The sequence below is a fragment of the Periplaneta americana genome, chromosome 5 (genome assembly GCF_040183065.1).
Source record: "Periplaneta americana isolate PAMFEO1 chromosome 5, P.americana_PAMFEO1_priV1, whole genome shotgun sequence".
NCBI classification, from domain to species: domain Eukaryota; kingdom Metazoa; phylum Arthropoda; class Insecta; order Blattodea; family Blattidae; genus Periplaneta; species Periplaneta americana.
In genome coordinates, this window is record NC_091121.1 from 141,201,854 (window position 1) to 141,220,998 (window position 19,145).

General features: G+C 35.9%; 1 long non-coding RNA gene across 1 annotated transcript; it reads left to right on the top strand.

Annotated features, from left to right (window-relative positions):
• Positions 1 to 1,546: 1,546 nt before the first annotated feature.
• On the top strand, positions 1,547 to 14,371 carry LOC138700545 (uncharacterized). Its single transcript, XR_011332383.1, has 3 exons — positions 1,547 to 1,679; positions 13,112 to 13,204; positions 14,266 to 14,371. It is a non-coding gene; the product is annotated as an uncharacterized lncRNA (long non-coding RNA).
• The last annotated feature ends 4,774 nt before the right edge of the window (positions 14,372 to 19,145 follow it).

Here is a 19,145-nt window from a genome sequence, read left to right on the forward strand (position 1 = left end):
CATACAATTATACAGGGACATTATTTTATTTTTACTTCAATTTTACTTGTACCTGAGTTTTTTAATGTACTTCAATCCTACCCCTTCTACTAATGAAGTTCAACCGTCCTGCACACAGGTCCAAGACCGCATATACAGTCATAGTAGCCTTATGGTCATAGTAAACACTATTTTCCAAAAATATGTTCGCGTTTTCCAGTGACGAAAGAGCTTTCATTATTGCATCATTTTCCATTTGCCTACGTCGCATCCCACTTTCCCCCACCTGCTTCTATTCGCCTCTCTGTAAATGCTAGTGGCTGGGCTGTCTTAACTCTTTTCTGAGAACATTAATTTCTGTTAGGAATTGGACGTCTACTTAATATTGTACAACTGTTTAAAATAACTTAAATAAAAGGGCCTCGTAAAGTAATTAACTGTCACGTGGTTTCCTTCCTTTCTACGATGTTGCGACGTAACCACTTGGACAGACAGTAGATAGCATGTCTGAGTAGTTTTATCTTTTCGGATCGGGCAGAAGTGAAGATTGAATTTACAGTACGTAAGGTTACTTTTATACAGTAGGTACAGAATTATTTGAACATAAGTTACTAATACGAAGTACGAACCTGGTAATTGGAATTACGTACAATAGCCTATATTGCGATAATATGCACATTGGAACTGAAGCCTGTATCGAAATGAACGGCCACCATTTTCAAAAATGTGTTTAAATATCCATATTATGATTATTTTTCAATTTAACTTCATCCTCTATAGTGTACGCTAATGTGCTGTAAACAGTATAATATACACTGCATAATGAATACGTCCGCATGGAATGCTCAGTTAGTGAGTAAAAACACTTATTGTTAATACTGTACTGTTTTTTGATTAAACTAAAATCTTATGAAAATGATCAAACTCAAAATCGCGATATATCCTGGTTTACGTAAATGGATGAACTACTTTTCTTCCCTCATACACATAGTATAGCGATTTGTTTGTATATTACGCCAGTATCATCGAGCTCACGTCGTGGAAGGGGGATAGCAAACGGTGTTTCCGGTTCTTAATCGTTGATCCAAAGGTATAGCCAGGTTAATATTAGAAATGTTAGTAAAAATAAAATGATGTCCCTGTATATTCGTTTAGGCGTAATTGAATTCTAAATGTTTTAATCCCGAATGTTTGTCAAAAAGCTTCCTTGATTGATGTCATCAGAATTGTTTCGGATAGGCCTAGATACATGGATACCGAAACTAACCAACTCCTGACCCAGATTCGTGACTAGATGATGAAAATGTTTATGATTATGAAATTTTATACAACAAATGCTCGTGTCAAGCAAAGAGATAATTGAATTTATAATTACAAACAGTATAATGCTTTAGAAATGTTGGCCACGTCAAGGAAATATTCAGCGAGCTTTATTTAGAAGTGATATAATATTTATTTAAACGTCAAAACTAACGAGCTCTTCCTCCCAATTAACGCATACAGAGTCCACGTGCTCGGGGATTTTCTATTCAGCTGAGAACCTTGAGCGTCAACTGCCAGCACCATATATAGGCCTGGCCTTTCATTTCCAACACCAGATTTCCAGTATGCAGCTGTACAAGGCGATGGCTTTTGTACTTTTATTCCTGACTACTGCCATCCTCGGATGTCCAGTGAAATGCTTTCAACGCAATGAAAATGTAAGTATGTCTGTTGAATTTATTGATGTAAAATTAGCTTTAATTATATTGAAATAATAATAATAATAATAATAATAATAATAATAATAATAATAATAATAATAATAACGTAATAATAACAATAATGATAATAAGAGTAATAATAAAAGCAGGGATGCAGAACTCGAAGAGAGGGGTGGAAGCATGGGGAAAGCATTGGTTCCCCTTCCACAGTCCACGGGCGTTGAATGTCGACTAAGTGATCCGTGAAGTGAGTGGTTATGAATGGAAAAAGTTCATCGCTGTGGAGTAACTGTTAGCACGTCTAACCGTGGAACGAACTGGAACGGGTTCAAATCCTGGTTGAAACAAGTTGCCCTGGTTGGTTTTTTTCGGGTTTTCTTAACCAATTGAAGCAGAATAGCTGGGTAACTTTTGGCGTTGGACCTCGGATTCACTTCGCCATCATTCATACCATAGCCCGGGTGAAGTTCACGATGCGGCATTCTGCACTTGTAAGAGCGCGGCAGTTCGGCTACAAATATTCATAGAACAGGACTGGTAAGCACAACACACCTCAGGCTACAGCGTAAGCCTTCGGGTGCCTCTTCCGAGAAAGAGGGAAAAAATGAATTGGAAAAAGAAAAAACAAACTAAATAAATTTAAAACATTTTAAAAGATGAGAGAATCAAATAGCGTTAAATTTTTAATAGATAGATGGATTTATTGAGTGATATTATGCATACAGATATATTATCGTAATTTTCTCCAAAATCCAGTGCACGGGTCTTCAGACCGTACGTGCTTTGTATCTAAAACAAGTCCTACTTTGTAGGTTTCACTCCCCTCACCTATGGTTATATCCAACCATTCTCTAAAAGAACACACATATTAAAATGAAAATGGCATAACAAAACACATTATATAATATATTCTAACCTAAAACAGACATAAAAGTATATAATTGAGTAGGTACCATTATCCCTTCGTCAGTTCGCACCACAAACTTCCACAGCTGCACTTCTAATCTGTCTCGCCTTCAAGAGAAACAATCCAGTCTTCTCCGTTGCATTACTTTTTCATTGTATGATGATGCAGAATATCTGCATGGAAATATCATGTACTTCGGTACATTAAAATAATATATAATCCAATCGTTTGTTCGTAATCTCTATTCCCCATGAGGTCAAGACATGCAAGCGAACTCCTATTCTGCCTTAGCATCGAGGGTGGTAGATATTTTCTCCGTACTTCTTCCAATTCGACACACTGTAATAAATATATCTGTAGGAATCGTTTTCTCTACAATGGGGACAAAGGCGCTCTCCTTCTTCGTTGACAATTTTATTACCCTTTCATGCCCACAATCTTAGCCACGCTAAACCTGCTCTACTGTCTTTGTAACAAGAATTTATGTAGTCACATCTCCCCCAGTGAAGCATGAGATCTGATTGTAAATGTAAATTTTTAATATTATGTTGGCTTAAAAAATATGGAATATGATAGAAATATTCTAGGGAATACAAACGAAATTAGAACCCGATTGTAGCTTAAGAATATTATGTGCTAGAGATGCAAGATACGTCAAAAGGTAAGCATATATTGTATTTTTTAAGAAATGAATGGTCACTGTGCTATAAAAACAACATATATATATATATATGTATGTATTTAATTAGTAACAGAAAACTGTTTTTCAGTAAATGGCCACGAATAAGTTATGTAAATTTATGTAACAATATGTAGAACAAATAGATCGCTATCTTACCGTATCAGAACGTTGAATGATTTTAGTTCTCAGAAGTTACCGAAACTGTTGCTAAAACTATCAAGAAAACTATAAGCGAGACTCTCAAAATACCATTAGAATTTTAAATGTATATAAAATAATGTAATTTATTTTAAGCGCATTTAACTTTATTTACTGCGTATATTATAATATTCCCTTCTCATTCGAGAGAAAGTCATAATAAAACCCACTCAAAGATATCAGCATCGTAGATAAATTCTCTTGTGACATTACCAACGATAATGTAAAAGAATTGGAAATTTTCAAATAATAGGCATAATATTAGAGAATGCATATAATTTGTAGTGGAATATAGTGTCTTTTCAGATAGTATAACAAGTTGAAAACACATTTGTTATACATTCACTATTTATTCAATTCAATTTATGCATTAGGCCATTAAACATAAAAGTAACAGGCCTCGTCACACATGATACATTTGAAAAACTTAGCTACTATGAAAACTAACAAAATATAACTAAAATTATTAATTAAAACAATTTCACATTACGATATATTAAAATTAACAAAATACTCTAAGTACCGGGTGTTTCAAAATGAGGCTTTGTAGTATTTATTACATTTAACGTACAATTATAAATAATACATGAAATGAAAGAGCAACTCAAACAGTTTTGTACGCGAATACACTGTTTCCTCTGTCTGCCGTTGAACGAGTGAGAGAGTCTTTCACGCGTAGCCCCAAGAAATCTGTTCGGAAGGCTAGTCTTGAATTAGCAATTTCAGCGACGTCTGTGTGGAGAATTTTAAGGAGATGCATATGGAAGTATGCGATTGGTTAAACGACATTGTACCCGACCGCAGGATTGGCCGAAAGGGGCCGAATGACAGAGCTTGATTCGCATGGCCTCCAAGTTCACCAGATTTTACGCCATGCGATTTTTACCTTTGGGGATTCATAAAGGATCGTGTGTATGTACCTCCGCTACCAGTTGACCTACCAGACTTAAGACAGAGGATTGAAGCAGTTGTTGCAACAATTACTCCAGACACACTGATCAAGGTTAGGGAAGAACTCGTTTATCGACTCGATGTGTGCCGTGTGACGAATGGTGCTCACATTGAGAACTTGTAGTAAAACTGTTTGAGTTGCTCTTTCATTTGGTATATTATTTATAATTGTACGTTAAGTGTAATAAATACTACAAAACCTTTAAACCACGATATTAATTTTGAAACAACAAATTTATTTATTATAAAAACCAGTTTCATTCGAATTTCTGTTAAATCTGATAGAGTAAGAAGGATTTTTAGATAACCAATTATAAAATCTTGTTTTAAAACTTTTAAGAGGTAAATTGTAATAATGATGGGATATTTATTACACAATTTCTTCCCCTTAACAGAATAGTTTCAGTTAGTCTCTTCTAATCTACTCAGTGTTGCCAATTCAGCGGTTTTCCCGTAAATCTAGCTTTTTTTAATAACAGTCTCGCGGGTAAAATTATATTATCTCGCTTAGCGGGAATACTAGCGGTTTTAAATCTTTAAAGTTTCTGAAATGAAATTCATATTACCATTATTGACGGCTTTCATAATTACATCTAATTCGTTCAGTGTGTATTTTGTGAAATAACGGATGTGTTAATATAGTAATAATTCCATATATGTTACTGTTAAAACCCGAAATCTGTCAAAACCAGTTTCAACTAGTAAAAACTACGATGAAAGAGTAGTCGAACGGAGAAAAATTCTCTCCGGCGCCGGGATTTGAACCCGGGTTTTCAGCTCTACGTGCTAACGCTTTATCCACTAAGCCACACCGGATTCCACCCCGGCGTCGGAAGAATCGTCTCAGTTTTAAGTTTCAACTCTTGGGTTCCCTCTAGTGGCCGCCCTCTGCACTACGTCATAGATGTCTATGAACCTAGGACCGAAGTCCACACATGTGCTGAGGTGCACTCGTAATGAGTGACTAGTTGGCCGGGACTAGTTGAATATCTGCATGGAAATATCATATGTACTTCGGTACATTATAATAATATATATGATATGCGTAAATCACTTCGTGATTTAAGACGGCGCTTATTCCGTCGGATCCCGGCCAACTAGTCACTCATTACGAGTGCACCTCAGCACATGTGTGGACTTCGGTCCTAGGTTCATAGACATCTATGACGTAGTGCAGAGGGCGGCCACTAGAGGGAACCCAAGAGTTGGAACTTAAAACTGAGACGATTCTTCCGACGCCGGGGTGGAATCCGGTGTGGCTTAGTGGATAAAGCGTCAGCACGTAGAGCTGAAAACCCGGGTTCAAATCCCGGCACCGGAGAGAATTTTTCTCCGTTCCATTACTCTTTCATCGTATGATGACGTAGAATATCTGCATGGATATATCATATGTACTTCGGTACATTATAATAATATATATAGTAAAAACTAGTTTAAGCAAATGTAGATAGATTTTTGTTTGGTAAAAGCCTAAAAAAACCCTAAACAAACCTGTTATTGATTCTAGATCTTACGAAAATTCGCTTTGTATCTATATCTGAATTTTTCAAACTTGTTTTTACTAGTTGAAACTTGTTTTGTCGGATTTCGGGTTTTAATAGTAACATATAGGCTATAATGCAATAAGAATAATTGAAATATGTTGTGCCTGGACAAAAGTCTTCAAAATTGCTTTATAGCATGCATGAGCACAATTTTCGGTTACGTGAGGCTCTCGATTTGAAATAGTTTGTTTACTAGGTGAGGAGACTGCAGAGTAGGGTGGGAAATATAAACTGCTGTGACCTGCGTCACCTTATCGTAATCACTAAGGCGGTCAGTGGCGAATTATTAGGAAAGCCCTTGATTAACGTGAGAGACTCGAAAACTTTTATTCACTTTGGCAAATTAATTCTGCAGCTTTAATCATATATCTCTCTACTATTTCTCCATCATTGAATTGATTTAAATCACAGGCGAGAAATTGCGTAACTAGCCAATAATATTCCATCACGTTGTCTACGTTTATTTTCTTGAATATTCTGGCGTTTCTCAAGATTACTAATAGATTTGCACGTTCTCAACCTAAAATAATTTCAGAAAATCATATTTCGTTTTCTACGCACATTTGATATTTTTTTTATAAATTTCTTTTGGAAATAATACGTACAAACAACATTTAATTCCTCGTACCTTTTAATGCAGCGTATTTAAGGTATAATGTCGTATTTAGTATATTATGCAAATGTTAAGGTCATAAATTTTCTTCGGAATAGTACGAAGAATAACATTTAGTTTGTCTTACCTTCTAATTGAGCATGTTCTTTATGACATAAGGAGTAATGTCGTTGTAGATTAAATTGCCTAATAGGATTTTCGAGCATAACATACATTGTATGTTCTCCCTTCTAAACAGCAAAAAAAACTCTTCCTCCCATTTCTCATGAAATAATCGTTTTGTAACGCGTACACACTGCTTTGATAATGCCATTATGCCACCACTGATATTGCTTATGAAACTGATATAGAACCTGCCCACGCCTAGGAGCTACGTGAGGGAGGAACGGGGACTGTGAAGATGATGTCACTCAGAGCGATAAGCTCTGTGAAGGTCAGTGAGGCACGATGCCCATATCTGCTGCCACATTGGAAATGATAAAAGTGTGCAATATTCGTTGCATTGGCAGGCGGGTGTCGTTAAATTGGCGGGTGGATGTTCTATATTGACAATTATTATTATTATTATTATTATTATTATTATTATTATTATTATTGAATAACAATAAGTAGGCCTACACATTAAAGTCTAGAGATATTTGTTACAAAATCGTGGGTTTTCGAAAGCCATCTAGCGGGATTATGTGAACAACTGTTGGCAACACTGAATCTACTGTATGGAATATTGATTTCTCCTCTATTTCTAACTTAATGATAATGAATATTGGCAACCAATGAGTAATTTTCGATATTATGAGAAGTGTAAAGGACTAGTTCATATACGTACAAATTTATAATTTATAGACTACTTAATTTTTTGCTTCAGATCATGTATATAATGTTTTAATAAAATGAATCAAAGCATTTTTGTGAGGCTTCACGAAGGTCCATTTATAGAAGTGTGAAATAACAATGCATAATTTTTTTAATTCTTCAGACTGATTCTCACTTTAAAAGCGCAATAAACACTGACTTTAAATAGTGAATAATGGACAAACTCAAACATGGAACACACACATACACGTCTTTTGGTGTTTAGCAAAGTTTCACTTCTCTACTGGAAATCTAATCCGTTCTTTTCTCACTGCAAACTCTATCACACGAGCCTAGCACAGAAATAAGTTTCAGATACTAAATGCATTATGTCGAATGCAGGATATATTCACTGCGAGTCTAAATGGAATTTTTGATGTTCTGGCAGGTTATCTTGGGATCCTATGGTTTCGACTGCCAACATTCTGTCTCTTACACATTAATCATCGTTCTGGTGTGACGTGGTTCCATTTCCCAAGGAGGACCACGCGCAACATCGAAAACGGCAAAGTGACTTATAGTTTTTGGGTTTTACCGCTAGAAGGTGTAAGCAGTATATCAATACTTAAATATAGGCATCCGCCATTATGGAAAAAGTTAGATAGGGGTACCATAACTAACAGAACATTATACTGTTACTGTATCGTGGGGTGACGTAACGCGACTTAGTAGTACTGGAAATTGCTATTCGCTATATTATTTACAGACTAGGTCTATTACGGGAAAGAATATTAAATTTTGTCATTAAAGTAACATAAGCACTGTTCTACAAACTTCGACATAATATCGTGACAAAGTACTTATTGGGATGAAAGAAAAGTTGATGTTAAGATAGCAGCTAATGGTATAGTTATTGATTTCCTAGTCTACTCAAGAAACGTTTAGCAAAGTGAGAAAAAAGGACCGTGGCTCTAAAAGACTGTAATTTTGTAAATGCGTCTTTACCACCGGATAAAGGTGTGCCGCAGTTTTCGTGTGTAAAGATACTCTACTCTGCTTACAACTGGCTTTCGGTACTTAGGAAAGGTGTTCAAAACTTCAGGAAAACATTGGCTTTTGAAAGGCTAAATTCATGAGAGTAAGTTGGTTATTCCTGAAACATTTTTATAAGCCATCGGAATTAGGAATCGTAACTCTCTTCCCATTCTGTTATCTGACAGTCAACTCTGGGCTCTCAAAGAAACAAACAAATAAACAAACAAACAAACAAACAAACAAACAAACAAAGAAGAAAGGAGTAAACGCAGATGAAATAATTTTTTCTTCAGAAAAGCAGCAGAATGAACACTTTGAAATTAGAAGAGAAATTATAAACATTTAAGAGAATTGAAAGAAGAACAAGTCACGAAGAAAATATAAAAAACAAACGTAATTTGATACTTTTTTAAATAATTAACTCAAACATAGTAGAATGTTTTAAATAACATTTGGTTTCTCCTCTAGAGTCTTTTGCATTTCATTGTCCTTTTATACAGACGAATGAGCACTAACCAGTTACGACAGCGTTATCACAGAACAACGTGTGTTTATTGTGTAGTGTTACACTAAAAACCATACTATAAAGTATTCGAAAATATCCTGTGTTCTAGGTCATAGTAAATCTGTATGTATAATATACAGGTTACAAATAAATTTGATTTCCTAATCATGTCCTAGATATCGAGTAATCACATGCATGCTCTATGAGCTACAGCTCTGTGGGTTGTTTTCTCGAGGTACTTCCGTTTCAAACAAATCCATAAACGAAAATTCATGACTTACAGTTCATTTAACAGAATATTACTTGTGAATTACATTGTAATGTTGTTGCTACTCGTGTAGGTTTCAAAGTAGTTAGTCTGAAAACGCTGGAAATGCTCCTATACAAGACTAATTCTCCAGGTAGTTCTGGCCGGGATCCAAACGGGGCCGCTTGTATGCAAGATCAATGGCACTATCGCTGAGCCACTCACATCGCAAATAAAACACATACTCCGGGTTATATTATATATTTACAAACATTTTGAATTTCAAAGACGTTTGGTAACGTAGTGCTTCATATTCGAGGGATCTGCAGGAGCTTTCTCCTGAGAGGCCTTGTATGTTTATTCTGTACCTACAGTGTAGACACTTGAAGGCAATTCAATAACAACACGATCTTATCCAAGATTCCGTAGCGTTCGCCATTTCTTTGCTTACAATAACCTTAAGTAAATCACATATGTTTTATTGTTCCAAGTTTCTTCGAATTGTTTGGTACTCATTTAATAACGTTCTGGCAGATTTTTCGTTATATTATATACTAACTTAGATTTAGTTAAAAAACTTCGTAAAGAGGAAAGAAGAAACAGTTATTGTCTTCACTTAGAACAGTTACAAATTACTTCATGAGACGCAGTTTAATATGGATTATTTCATTTCATTTATTGTATTCCATAGATCTTACATTTGTAATTAAGCTTTAAGATGTGGAACAAGTAAAAGTTTACAAGATTACAATTACAATTACAATTTTTACAATTTTTTACAATTTCAATTTCTATTCTTTGGCGAGATGTAGTGAGATGAAGTGAGGCCGAGGATTCGCCAACAGATTACCCGGTATTTGCCGTATGCTTGGGGAAAACCTCCGAGAAACCCAACCAAGTAATCAGACAAACGGGTGAAGTGAACTGAGACCGAGGACTCGTCATAGACCATCCTGCATCAGTCCCACGGCTGTGAAAAACCTCGGAAGAAACCAACCAATCAGACCAAACGGGGAATTCAATCCAAGCCCGAGCACAACTCCGAATCAGCAGGCCAGAGATCAAAGGCATTAACAAGAAAAACCCAAATGTCAATATATTGAATTATTTCGACAGGCACCCAATTTATTCTTTATGTCCAATAAATTTGAATCTGGTAAACGAAAGAAAGGAAGGATTATCTCCAGACACAGAACACTTCATTACTCTTATTCAGAATCAGGTATTAGGTCAACATACTAAAACTTGCAGGAAGTACACAACAAAGTAGAACAGTAAAGAATTTATATAGAAAATATTCAGCAAAGAATAATACTATGATGCCAAAATTGATTCAGATTTATTAAAATTTTAGGCATAATGAGGCGAGGTTCTTATGAAATAAATGGACCTAATAGTCTTAAATGTACTTTTTTATGATAGATATCACCACTAGCGCGTGCGAGAGAATTTATCCAAAGCAAATGTACAGCTCGAGTGATATTTGTTTAGAGCAGGCTTCATCATTACAGTGCCCTACCGGGCTTCAGTACTTGCCCGCACTGGTTGAACAAATCAAGGTCATGCAGCGTTGGCTATGGCGCTTGTTATAGCTACTCAACGTACTCCTTTGCCCTCTCACTTCTGCCCGCAAAGAGGAAATGTGCCCGCTGCCCAGAAACGTGCTATCTGACGAGGACTTGTTTAGAGTCTGAAGTTAGACTAAATAAAATTGTTCCGGAGAACAATATACTGTTATATATCTCTGAAAAAATAAAAAGGAACAGTGTTGTTTTAGAGACATCCTCATATTTTATTGAGACTTGGAATAGTGTTGTATACCACTAAAAAGTGCAAAAAATGTTCAGATAGGTTACTGTAAAATAATAATAATAATAATAATAATAATAATAATAATAATAATAATAATAATAGTAATAGTAATGATAATAATAATAATAATAATAATAATAATAATAATAGTAATAGTAATAGTAATGATAATAATAATAATAGTAATAGTAATAGTAATGATAATAATAATAATAATAATAATAATAATAATAATAATAATATACCTCTGATTGAGATGCTAGCTATTATGTATATCTACTATCAGTAAGTACAGCTCACTTGACGATGTGTGTCAGAGGAAGAAAAATTGTTTATACAGAGTGAGTCACGAGGAAAGGTAAAAATTTAGGATGCGATATCTTAGGCCATTTTGAGTGAAAAAGTTCGTATAAACAATTCCGTTTTCGAACGATGGCGGAGCTAGATGCATATTTTTTTGGTAAAACGTCTCGCCGCAATGTGAATCAGACGTTACCATATGCTGCTGACGTTGAGATGTGAGACAAGGTCACGGATCGCAGTGAATGACGTAACATTGGAATCTGCATTGTGAACGACATGGATAAATTCATTCACCTCACAAATCGGGTGATGGGGCATTACAAATGTCCAATTGCCTGCCCTTATCTGATGTAACGACACAGATCCCGCGCATAACACAAATAAACTATCGCTTATCAGTTCACAGCAGTTCAGTCAGCGACTTACAGTCCAGTAGTTATACAGCTGCAGTTATCGGAAGTGTTAAATTGTGTTTTTCAAAATGTCTTATAAATTTTCGACTGCAGAATACGCCGATATTGTGTATGTTTATGGTTCGTGGGATGGAAGTTCCTTGCGTGCTGTCGCTGAATATGAACGAAGCTTTCCGAACAGAAGGGTACCATATCGGAGAGTATTTACTGTCTATGGGTTTGGATGAAAGATTTGATATAGCAAAGGAACGGGGAAACGAGAGAGGCGCTAATCGACCATATTTTGGATGCGACATTAAGACAGCCACGTGCAACTCTCCCGAGCGATGAGCGCGATTCACGCCCGAGCGCAACAGTGCATTAAAGCAGAAGGAGGTACCTTTGAAAATGTGCGAAAACATCGTCTCCGACATCTAGAACATTAGGTATGTATGCATACGTGAATATAAACTTCAAATTTGTCATATATCTGTCTCTAAATACGAGTTACTACAACGGAATCTCAGAAGTTTTTGTGAAATCAAAGAGCCATATCTCCGTAACAGTTCGAAAACGGACCCATATTCATATGAACTTTTTGACTCAGAATGACTTCAGAATTCACATCCCAAATTTTTTACCTTTCCTCGTGAATTACCCTGTATGCAGCTGAAGTCTGATTAGTGGAATATGTAGCTAATCGGCGATGTATGCATGGGAGACGAAAGTAACTGTCAATCCTACCCCTTTATTTCCTGGCCTAGTTGCCTCATGAGTGATGCCTTATTGGTGTTACTTATGAAGTTCAACCCTGTCTTCGATCAGTTGACTAAATAATAATAATAATAATAATAATAATAATAATAATAATAATAATAATAATAATAATAATAATAATAAATTGAAGTACGTAAGATAAAGAATCACAATTTCCGGACACGCAAAACAATATATTACATACAAAATTCACGTTAGTAATAACCCTGATCATAAATATCTACTTGCGCATTCCCAATAAAATGACAAAATATAAAAAAGAACTACCACCAGGATCTCTACTGTCGAAAATGAATTTTTTGGTAACGACCGCTAGATGGAAGTACTGCAGCAAGCTATTACTCCATTCAATTCCATCAGTGTTATGACGTGACTTCTTTTGCAGACAGTGGATGACAACACATTGAAAATGATAGAAGTTGATGTCTTGATGTAGACTGATCTGTTATGTGATTCGGGGTAATACTCTTTCAACACAATTCTAAGCCACTGAATTGAACCATCAAATATAATTATATCAAGGATGATAGATGAAAAGTCATTTACAATGAGAAAATATGAAGCAATGGAAATACCTGAAAACAATATAGAGCACGAATTTACACTATCTTTTCGCAATATTACCACTTGTCTCGTTCCATTTATTCACTGAAGGTTTTATTTCATTTTAGTGTGTGTCCGGAACGTGCTGCCAGGGTCTTGCCTGTATTCCTTCCTCTCAGGGATCCTTGATCGGTCAGTGCAGAAATGCAACGTCGTCTTAGGTATATAAACAGCCGTTGTTACTAACTCAATAAAGAATGACCTTCAAATAGTATGATTATTATCTTCCTTCATTTACTTATTAAATATAATATTACGCTGATAACAATCCACGCCAAGCTATTTTGTGGTAATATGCATTCTCTTAGTTATATTTTATTTAACTTACAACTCACTCGTGTTTTAATAAAAGCACACTCAAATGGCTTCACGAGTTCCAGCCACCCGTAACTGAATCATAGTCAAACAATTTAAAACGTTCTGGCACAGACAATATACAATATTATCTGTGCATTTCCAACTAGCGCCTCAAGGTCAAGCAATGGACTGCATTTCCCACGTGTGTGTACCCCAATCCTGGACCATTCACCTCAACTAAAGTCAGCTGGGACAGCCCGAATTACCAGTGCTTCAGTTCACAGTTTTCAGTCCTGTGATTCGTGCGTGGTTTGTATGTTTGTACGTGACCTTGATCCGCCAGTTCGAAATGCACAGATAATAGTAAAAAATATAAGAGGACCTCACAGTAGAAAGCAAGACCAACCTTAATGTAAGAGTTATTACTGTTCAGGATCGGTAAAAATAGTACCATATCCATGGAGGGGTGAGAGAAGTAACGATTGGAATGAATTTAGAAAACAAGCTTTTATGAAAACTGAAAAAGTTTTGAATATTCCTAAGAGATTTAATCAGAGAATAAAACAAAAATCCGAAGAAGAGTAACGGAAAGGTACACCGAAATCAGAGACAATAGAGGAGAGAGAGATAATTGCATTGCTTAAGAAGAAGTATGCCTATATTATGACAACCAGTTTATAGTAAAGGTTGGAGAAATTTAATTTTTACGTTCAATGTTTTCCTTTTGTATTAGTAACATTATTTGCCGTGCCTTACGAGAACCGAACTCGAAACGAATGTTTATACTTAGGCTTACATTTGTAACTCCTAAAATTCTTCATATTAAATACAGTATTCAAATAAATTAAATCTTCTTGAACGTTTGGCTGAGGTTGTTATCACCAAAAAATCAATGCACTAATTCATTTATCTATTTTCATTTCAGAATTACTCGACCAGTCTGATATTGTCACTGGCAGTCTTAGTAAGAAATACTTACTTACAACACAACATGTAAGACAGTTTAATATCAAATAAATACAATGTATGCATGTACTTATTTTCTTAAAAAAAGAGCCTTCCAATACAGTGCTATCGGTGATAAACGGATAATTATTCTGTATTTTATCCGGGAAGATTTTCGCTTATTGAAATTGCCAAACGATATTGAGTTTTATGGTATCCTTCCTTCATGTCTAGTCATTCTTGTGAAATACAAATCGTGCACTCTTTGTATCTTAGTAAGGAACACTTACTTACAACACAACATGTAAGATAGTTAAATATTAAATTAATACAATGTATGCATGCAATTATTTTCTTTATAAAACGAGCCTTGCAATACTATTGGTGATTTGAAACGGATAATTATCCTGTATTCTTTCTTGGAAGAATTTCAAATATTGAAATTACCAAATTATAATTGAGTTTTATATTCTCCTTCCTTTATGTCTAGCCACTCTTGTGAAATACAAATCGTACATTCTTTGATTCAATGAGTATCTCATTACAGTGCAACGGAGTACAGATGGAGTGAGATGGCGCTTTGAGTTTTGTTTACCTCTGCGTTAGTGTACAATCCGTTTCGTGATCAGAGGTACAATATTCTTCCGTCTCTTCCTACGAAATGAACCCAGGCCATCACAGTGCATTTTCAATTCATTGTGAACATTTTTTTCGGACTAGTTACAAGTATGTGCATGGTTGTTCATTGTAACGCTAACGCCTTCGACGTCGCCGAGGGACATGAAAACTTGTGAGGTATGTATCCTACTTCATTTTCCACCGTCACTAGATTGTACTATTAACAGTAGAATATAACGCAGCACATTGACGTCGTTGTTTACATTCACAGTATGTCTGTCTACTATGTTCAAGGAACTCTATAGTCAAGTTGTGCGTACATTGGTTGCTAAAGTGTCCCGGATCCTAAGACTGTTGATCATAATATATCAACAATACAAACTCCAACAGTTCGGCCGTCATTGACACATCCCAGTAGTCTTGATATCGGATTTCTATCGTTTCAATATCCTGATGATATCGTTCGATCTGTTCCTTACTCACAGTATCAAGGTTTGCAGAGAAGTAACAAATATGGGTGTGAGAAAATGTACTTTTATACTTATTCTGCACCCTATGTTTTTAAAGTTTCGTAACATTACCTCCACAATTTTCTTATTGTTCGCAGATTTGCTGTTAGCCAAAAAGTATTCTCTCACTTATTTATACAAGTATGCCGACTTTTCAAACTCGGATATTGACAGAGGGAGGGTTTTATCCCTCACGAACTCATGAATTTGGGATCCATCACAAATGCCAGATGCTACCGCAGTCTCAGTTTTTTTAGAGAGAAAATCGTAACAAGAAAGCGGAAACAGCGACAGTGTTTATTTGGAACAGTTGTTTCACAAAGCCTAGTTTAATAAGGATTAGTGACAGAAAAAAAAACATTGGCAAGCGAAACCAAAATTCATAAATTACTTTGTACAGGCACTCTATTCAACTTTTGTGGCCAATTTTTGCTACTCCAGTGCTCCGATCTACCCCTACCACTCCATTCACAAGCGTATTTAGTAAATCAAAACTACTGGCCTAGAAGAAAAGTGAGATCTTTTAGATCGCTTCAAATACTCCACTCAATTTGTCTAGCACTTCCAATGTATTACACAGGGTGATTCGCGAAATATGACCCGTGCTTTAGGAATGGGTGCTACTGACAATTCTCAGAAAAAAAAGTAATATGAACAATGTTTAGTAATTACGACTTTACAAATCCTAAGAAAATAGAAGCAGTTGTAAGCAGAATAAAAAAAATACACAAATATTAATAAAAATTATGTAATAAATAGAAAATGACCATACCTCAGTCTGAAAGCAGATTTTCAAAAACACCTCTTATCATTTCAACACACTTGGTCACACGGATGTAAATCGCGCGAGTAGCTTTTCATACCTCGGCATAGCTGTTGGGCAGTGTCTCACCAGACCTGACATATCCTATCTCATTCTTCATATAATGTCAAAGAGGAACATCACACCCCTTAGTACAGACCCCACCATTCGTACTAAGAAGCAAACAAGTTACAAACTTGGATCACAATACGACGTATGGATTTTTGCAAATAAATATAAATATAATAATTATTGGACCAATGTTCGTATGAACTTTTTTTTTTGCTTAAATTTAACTACAGATAGATTTGTTGAGCGATATTATACTTACAGATGTACTATATTATAAGAATTTTCTCTTGAATCCAATGCACGGGTCTTCTGACCGTACGTGTTGTGTAAAACAAGTCTTACTTTGTAGGTTTCACTCCCCTCACCTATGATTAGATCCAACCGCTCACCAAAAGAACACACAGATTAAAATGAAAATGGCACAAACAAAACACATTATATAAAATATCCTAACCTAAAACAGGCATAAAAGGGTATAATTGAGTCAGCTGGCATCAGAAACTTCAACAGCTGAAGTTCTAATCTGTCTCGCCTTCAAGAGGAACAATCCAGTCTTTTGTTCGCATTCTATATTCACAATGAGGTCAAGACATGCAAGCGAACTCCTATTCTGACTTAGCATCGAGGGTGGTAGATATTTTCTCCGGATATGTTCCAATTCGACACACTATAGTAAAATATACCTCCAGGAGTCCTTTTCCCCCACAGTGGACAAAGGCGCTCTCCTTCTTCGTTGACAATATTACTACCCTTCCATCCTCTCAATCTTAGCCACGCTAAACCTGATCTACTGTCCTTGTTACAAGAATTTATGTAGTCAAACCTCCCCCAGTTAAGCATGAGATCTGATTATAAATGTAGTGAGGACTTTTCCGAACATTTGAGCTCAATGTCTTGCCTCTCGATATCAATTAAACTATAGCACGGGTAATACCTCATAAATCACTGTGATGATTATTTTACATTAACTTAATCGGTATACGCTAAGGCAAATCTCCTACATATGGACGAGTAGAAATAGATAGCTGCGTGTTGCAGTGTCGTGTTATCTTGCGAGGGCATAAAATACAAAGAGAGAGACAGGGAGGGAGAAATAAGTTCCCCGTTGCATTACATGACAGTATCTTTAATGACGTATTGAGTGATACAGTTAATAAAATGCAATATTAGGCTGTTAATGAGGTTATAAAATAAGTATATCTGACCATTATTACTACAGAGGGACGGCTAGGACTCTTCGTCACTTCCAACAGTTTTGTCGCTGTAATTTTATCACTGACCACACTGATTCCGTCCTTTGCGCCCCTGTTTTTTAAATTTCTTATAATTGACTCTAAAATGTCGTTTTACCCTAAAAGCTGAGGGAGCAGAGGGTCGTTGCTAGTCGAATTCGAGAAACTTCCTGTTATTAGAGGTGGTTGGAGGTTTGAGTTTACAGTTTATCAGGAAAATATTTCTAACATGCACGCAGTTTTCAATAGACTGTGTCTGTGTGCGGTAGGCCAACTGAAGAAATTGACGAAGAAACAAGAAATTATGCTCTTACATGTCAGTTAATACAGTACAAGACGAAGGTGGAAGTGAAATAATCCTGCAGATTGAAAGGGACGATAGAGTACACTTGTAAAGGAATAGAAAACCTATATTATGTTTTGTGATTAAATGCACGGTTAATTATAAAATTAAGTTGGAAGTTTCAGCAGTCTGGCAACATCATCTCTAACACACTCTCCTTTCTTTTCGTAATACAGATGTAAAAGGTCAACGAATCCAGATCTGTCTGCCTCAGGGAACTAACTTCCATCTCCTTTTCCTGGCTACAATGTTACAAGCTGGTCGCATCGGTCAGTGGCTTAAAATTAGTAGTTTTTAAATTAAATTTACACGAAAAAAGTCTACGCAATTTAAATGTGCTAGAAGGATAAATGATTCATTAGTTATTTTTTGTTGATATGTACAAAACTCGCGATCCTACTCGCAATATTTAACGAACAATAGAGAGTTAAACAATTGGTAAAACATTTTTTTTTCTCAGCAAACTATGGACTTTCCACCAAAATGGTATTACTTTTTTTTGTGGCATACAACATGAGCTATCCGTTCTGAAAATCTGCAGATTTATTTTACTTCCACTCTGTATATTAATGTGTTGCAGACAACGGTAAATAATCGCAAAGAAAATTAATTACGAGAAGAAAATTCTCCAAATGATGAGTGATAGCGCAGTGTTGGAAGGAGGTGGGGGAACACGCTAAGATATTCTGATCGAAATCGACTTTTCCGTGGGATTTTCCGTGCCAGTGATATTAGTTAGGTTGTGTACAACGAATTGCAAGTCCGTTGTGGATGGGGTTATAGCCTCTACTACTCCCCTTCACTTGCTTCGTTTTCCAGGACTGGCTCGCGAGTCACAGAATGGCGACGTATGTTCTAGAGCAAAGTTAAAAAGTAAAGGTGATAGTGCATCTCCTTGCTTTAGCCCGCAGTGAATTGGAATAACATGCGACAGAAACTGACCTGTACGGACTCTTCTCTACGTTTCACTGAGACACATTTTAATTAATCGAACTAATTTCTTGGGAATATCAAATTCAATAAGAATATAATATAAAACTTCTCTCTTAATCGAGTCTGATGCCTCTGTGAACTTCACGAATAACTGATGTATTGTACCCTTATACCCAGAGAAATTACTGGCGGTAATAAGCTTTTTTTTCTTCAATCCCGAAAATAGAAGTTCTCAGCTCTTCTTACATAAGTCTATTCTTAATTTCTTAAAATTTAATTTAATTCGGTTTGCGTAAAGATTTCAGTCTATCGTAAGGCTACGAGTTCACCAGTGAGTTGCAGTCCATATCT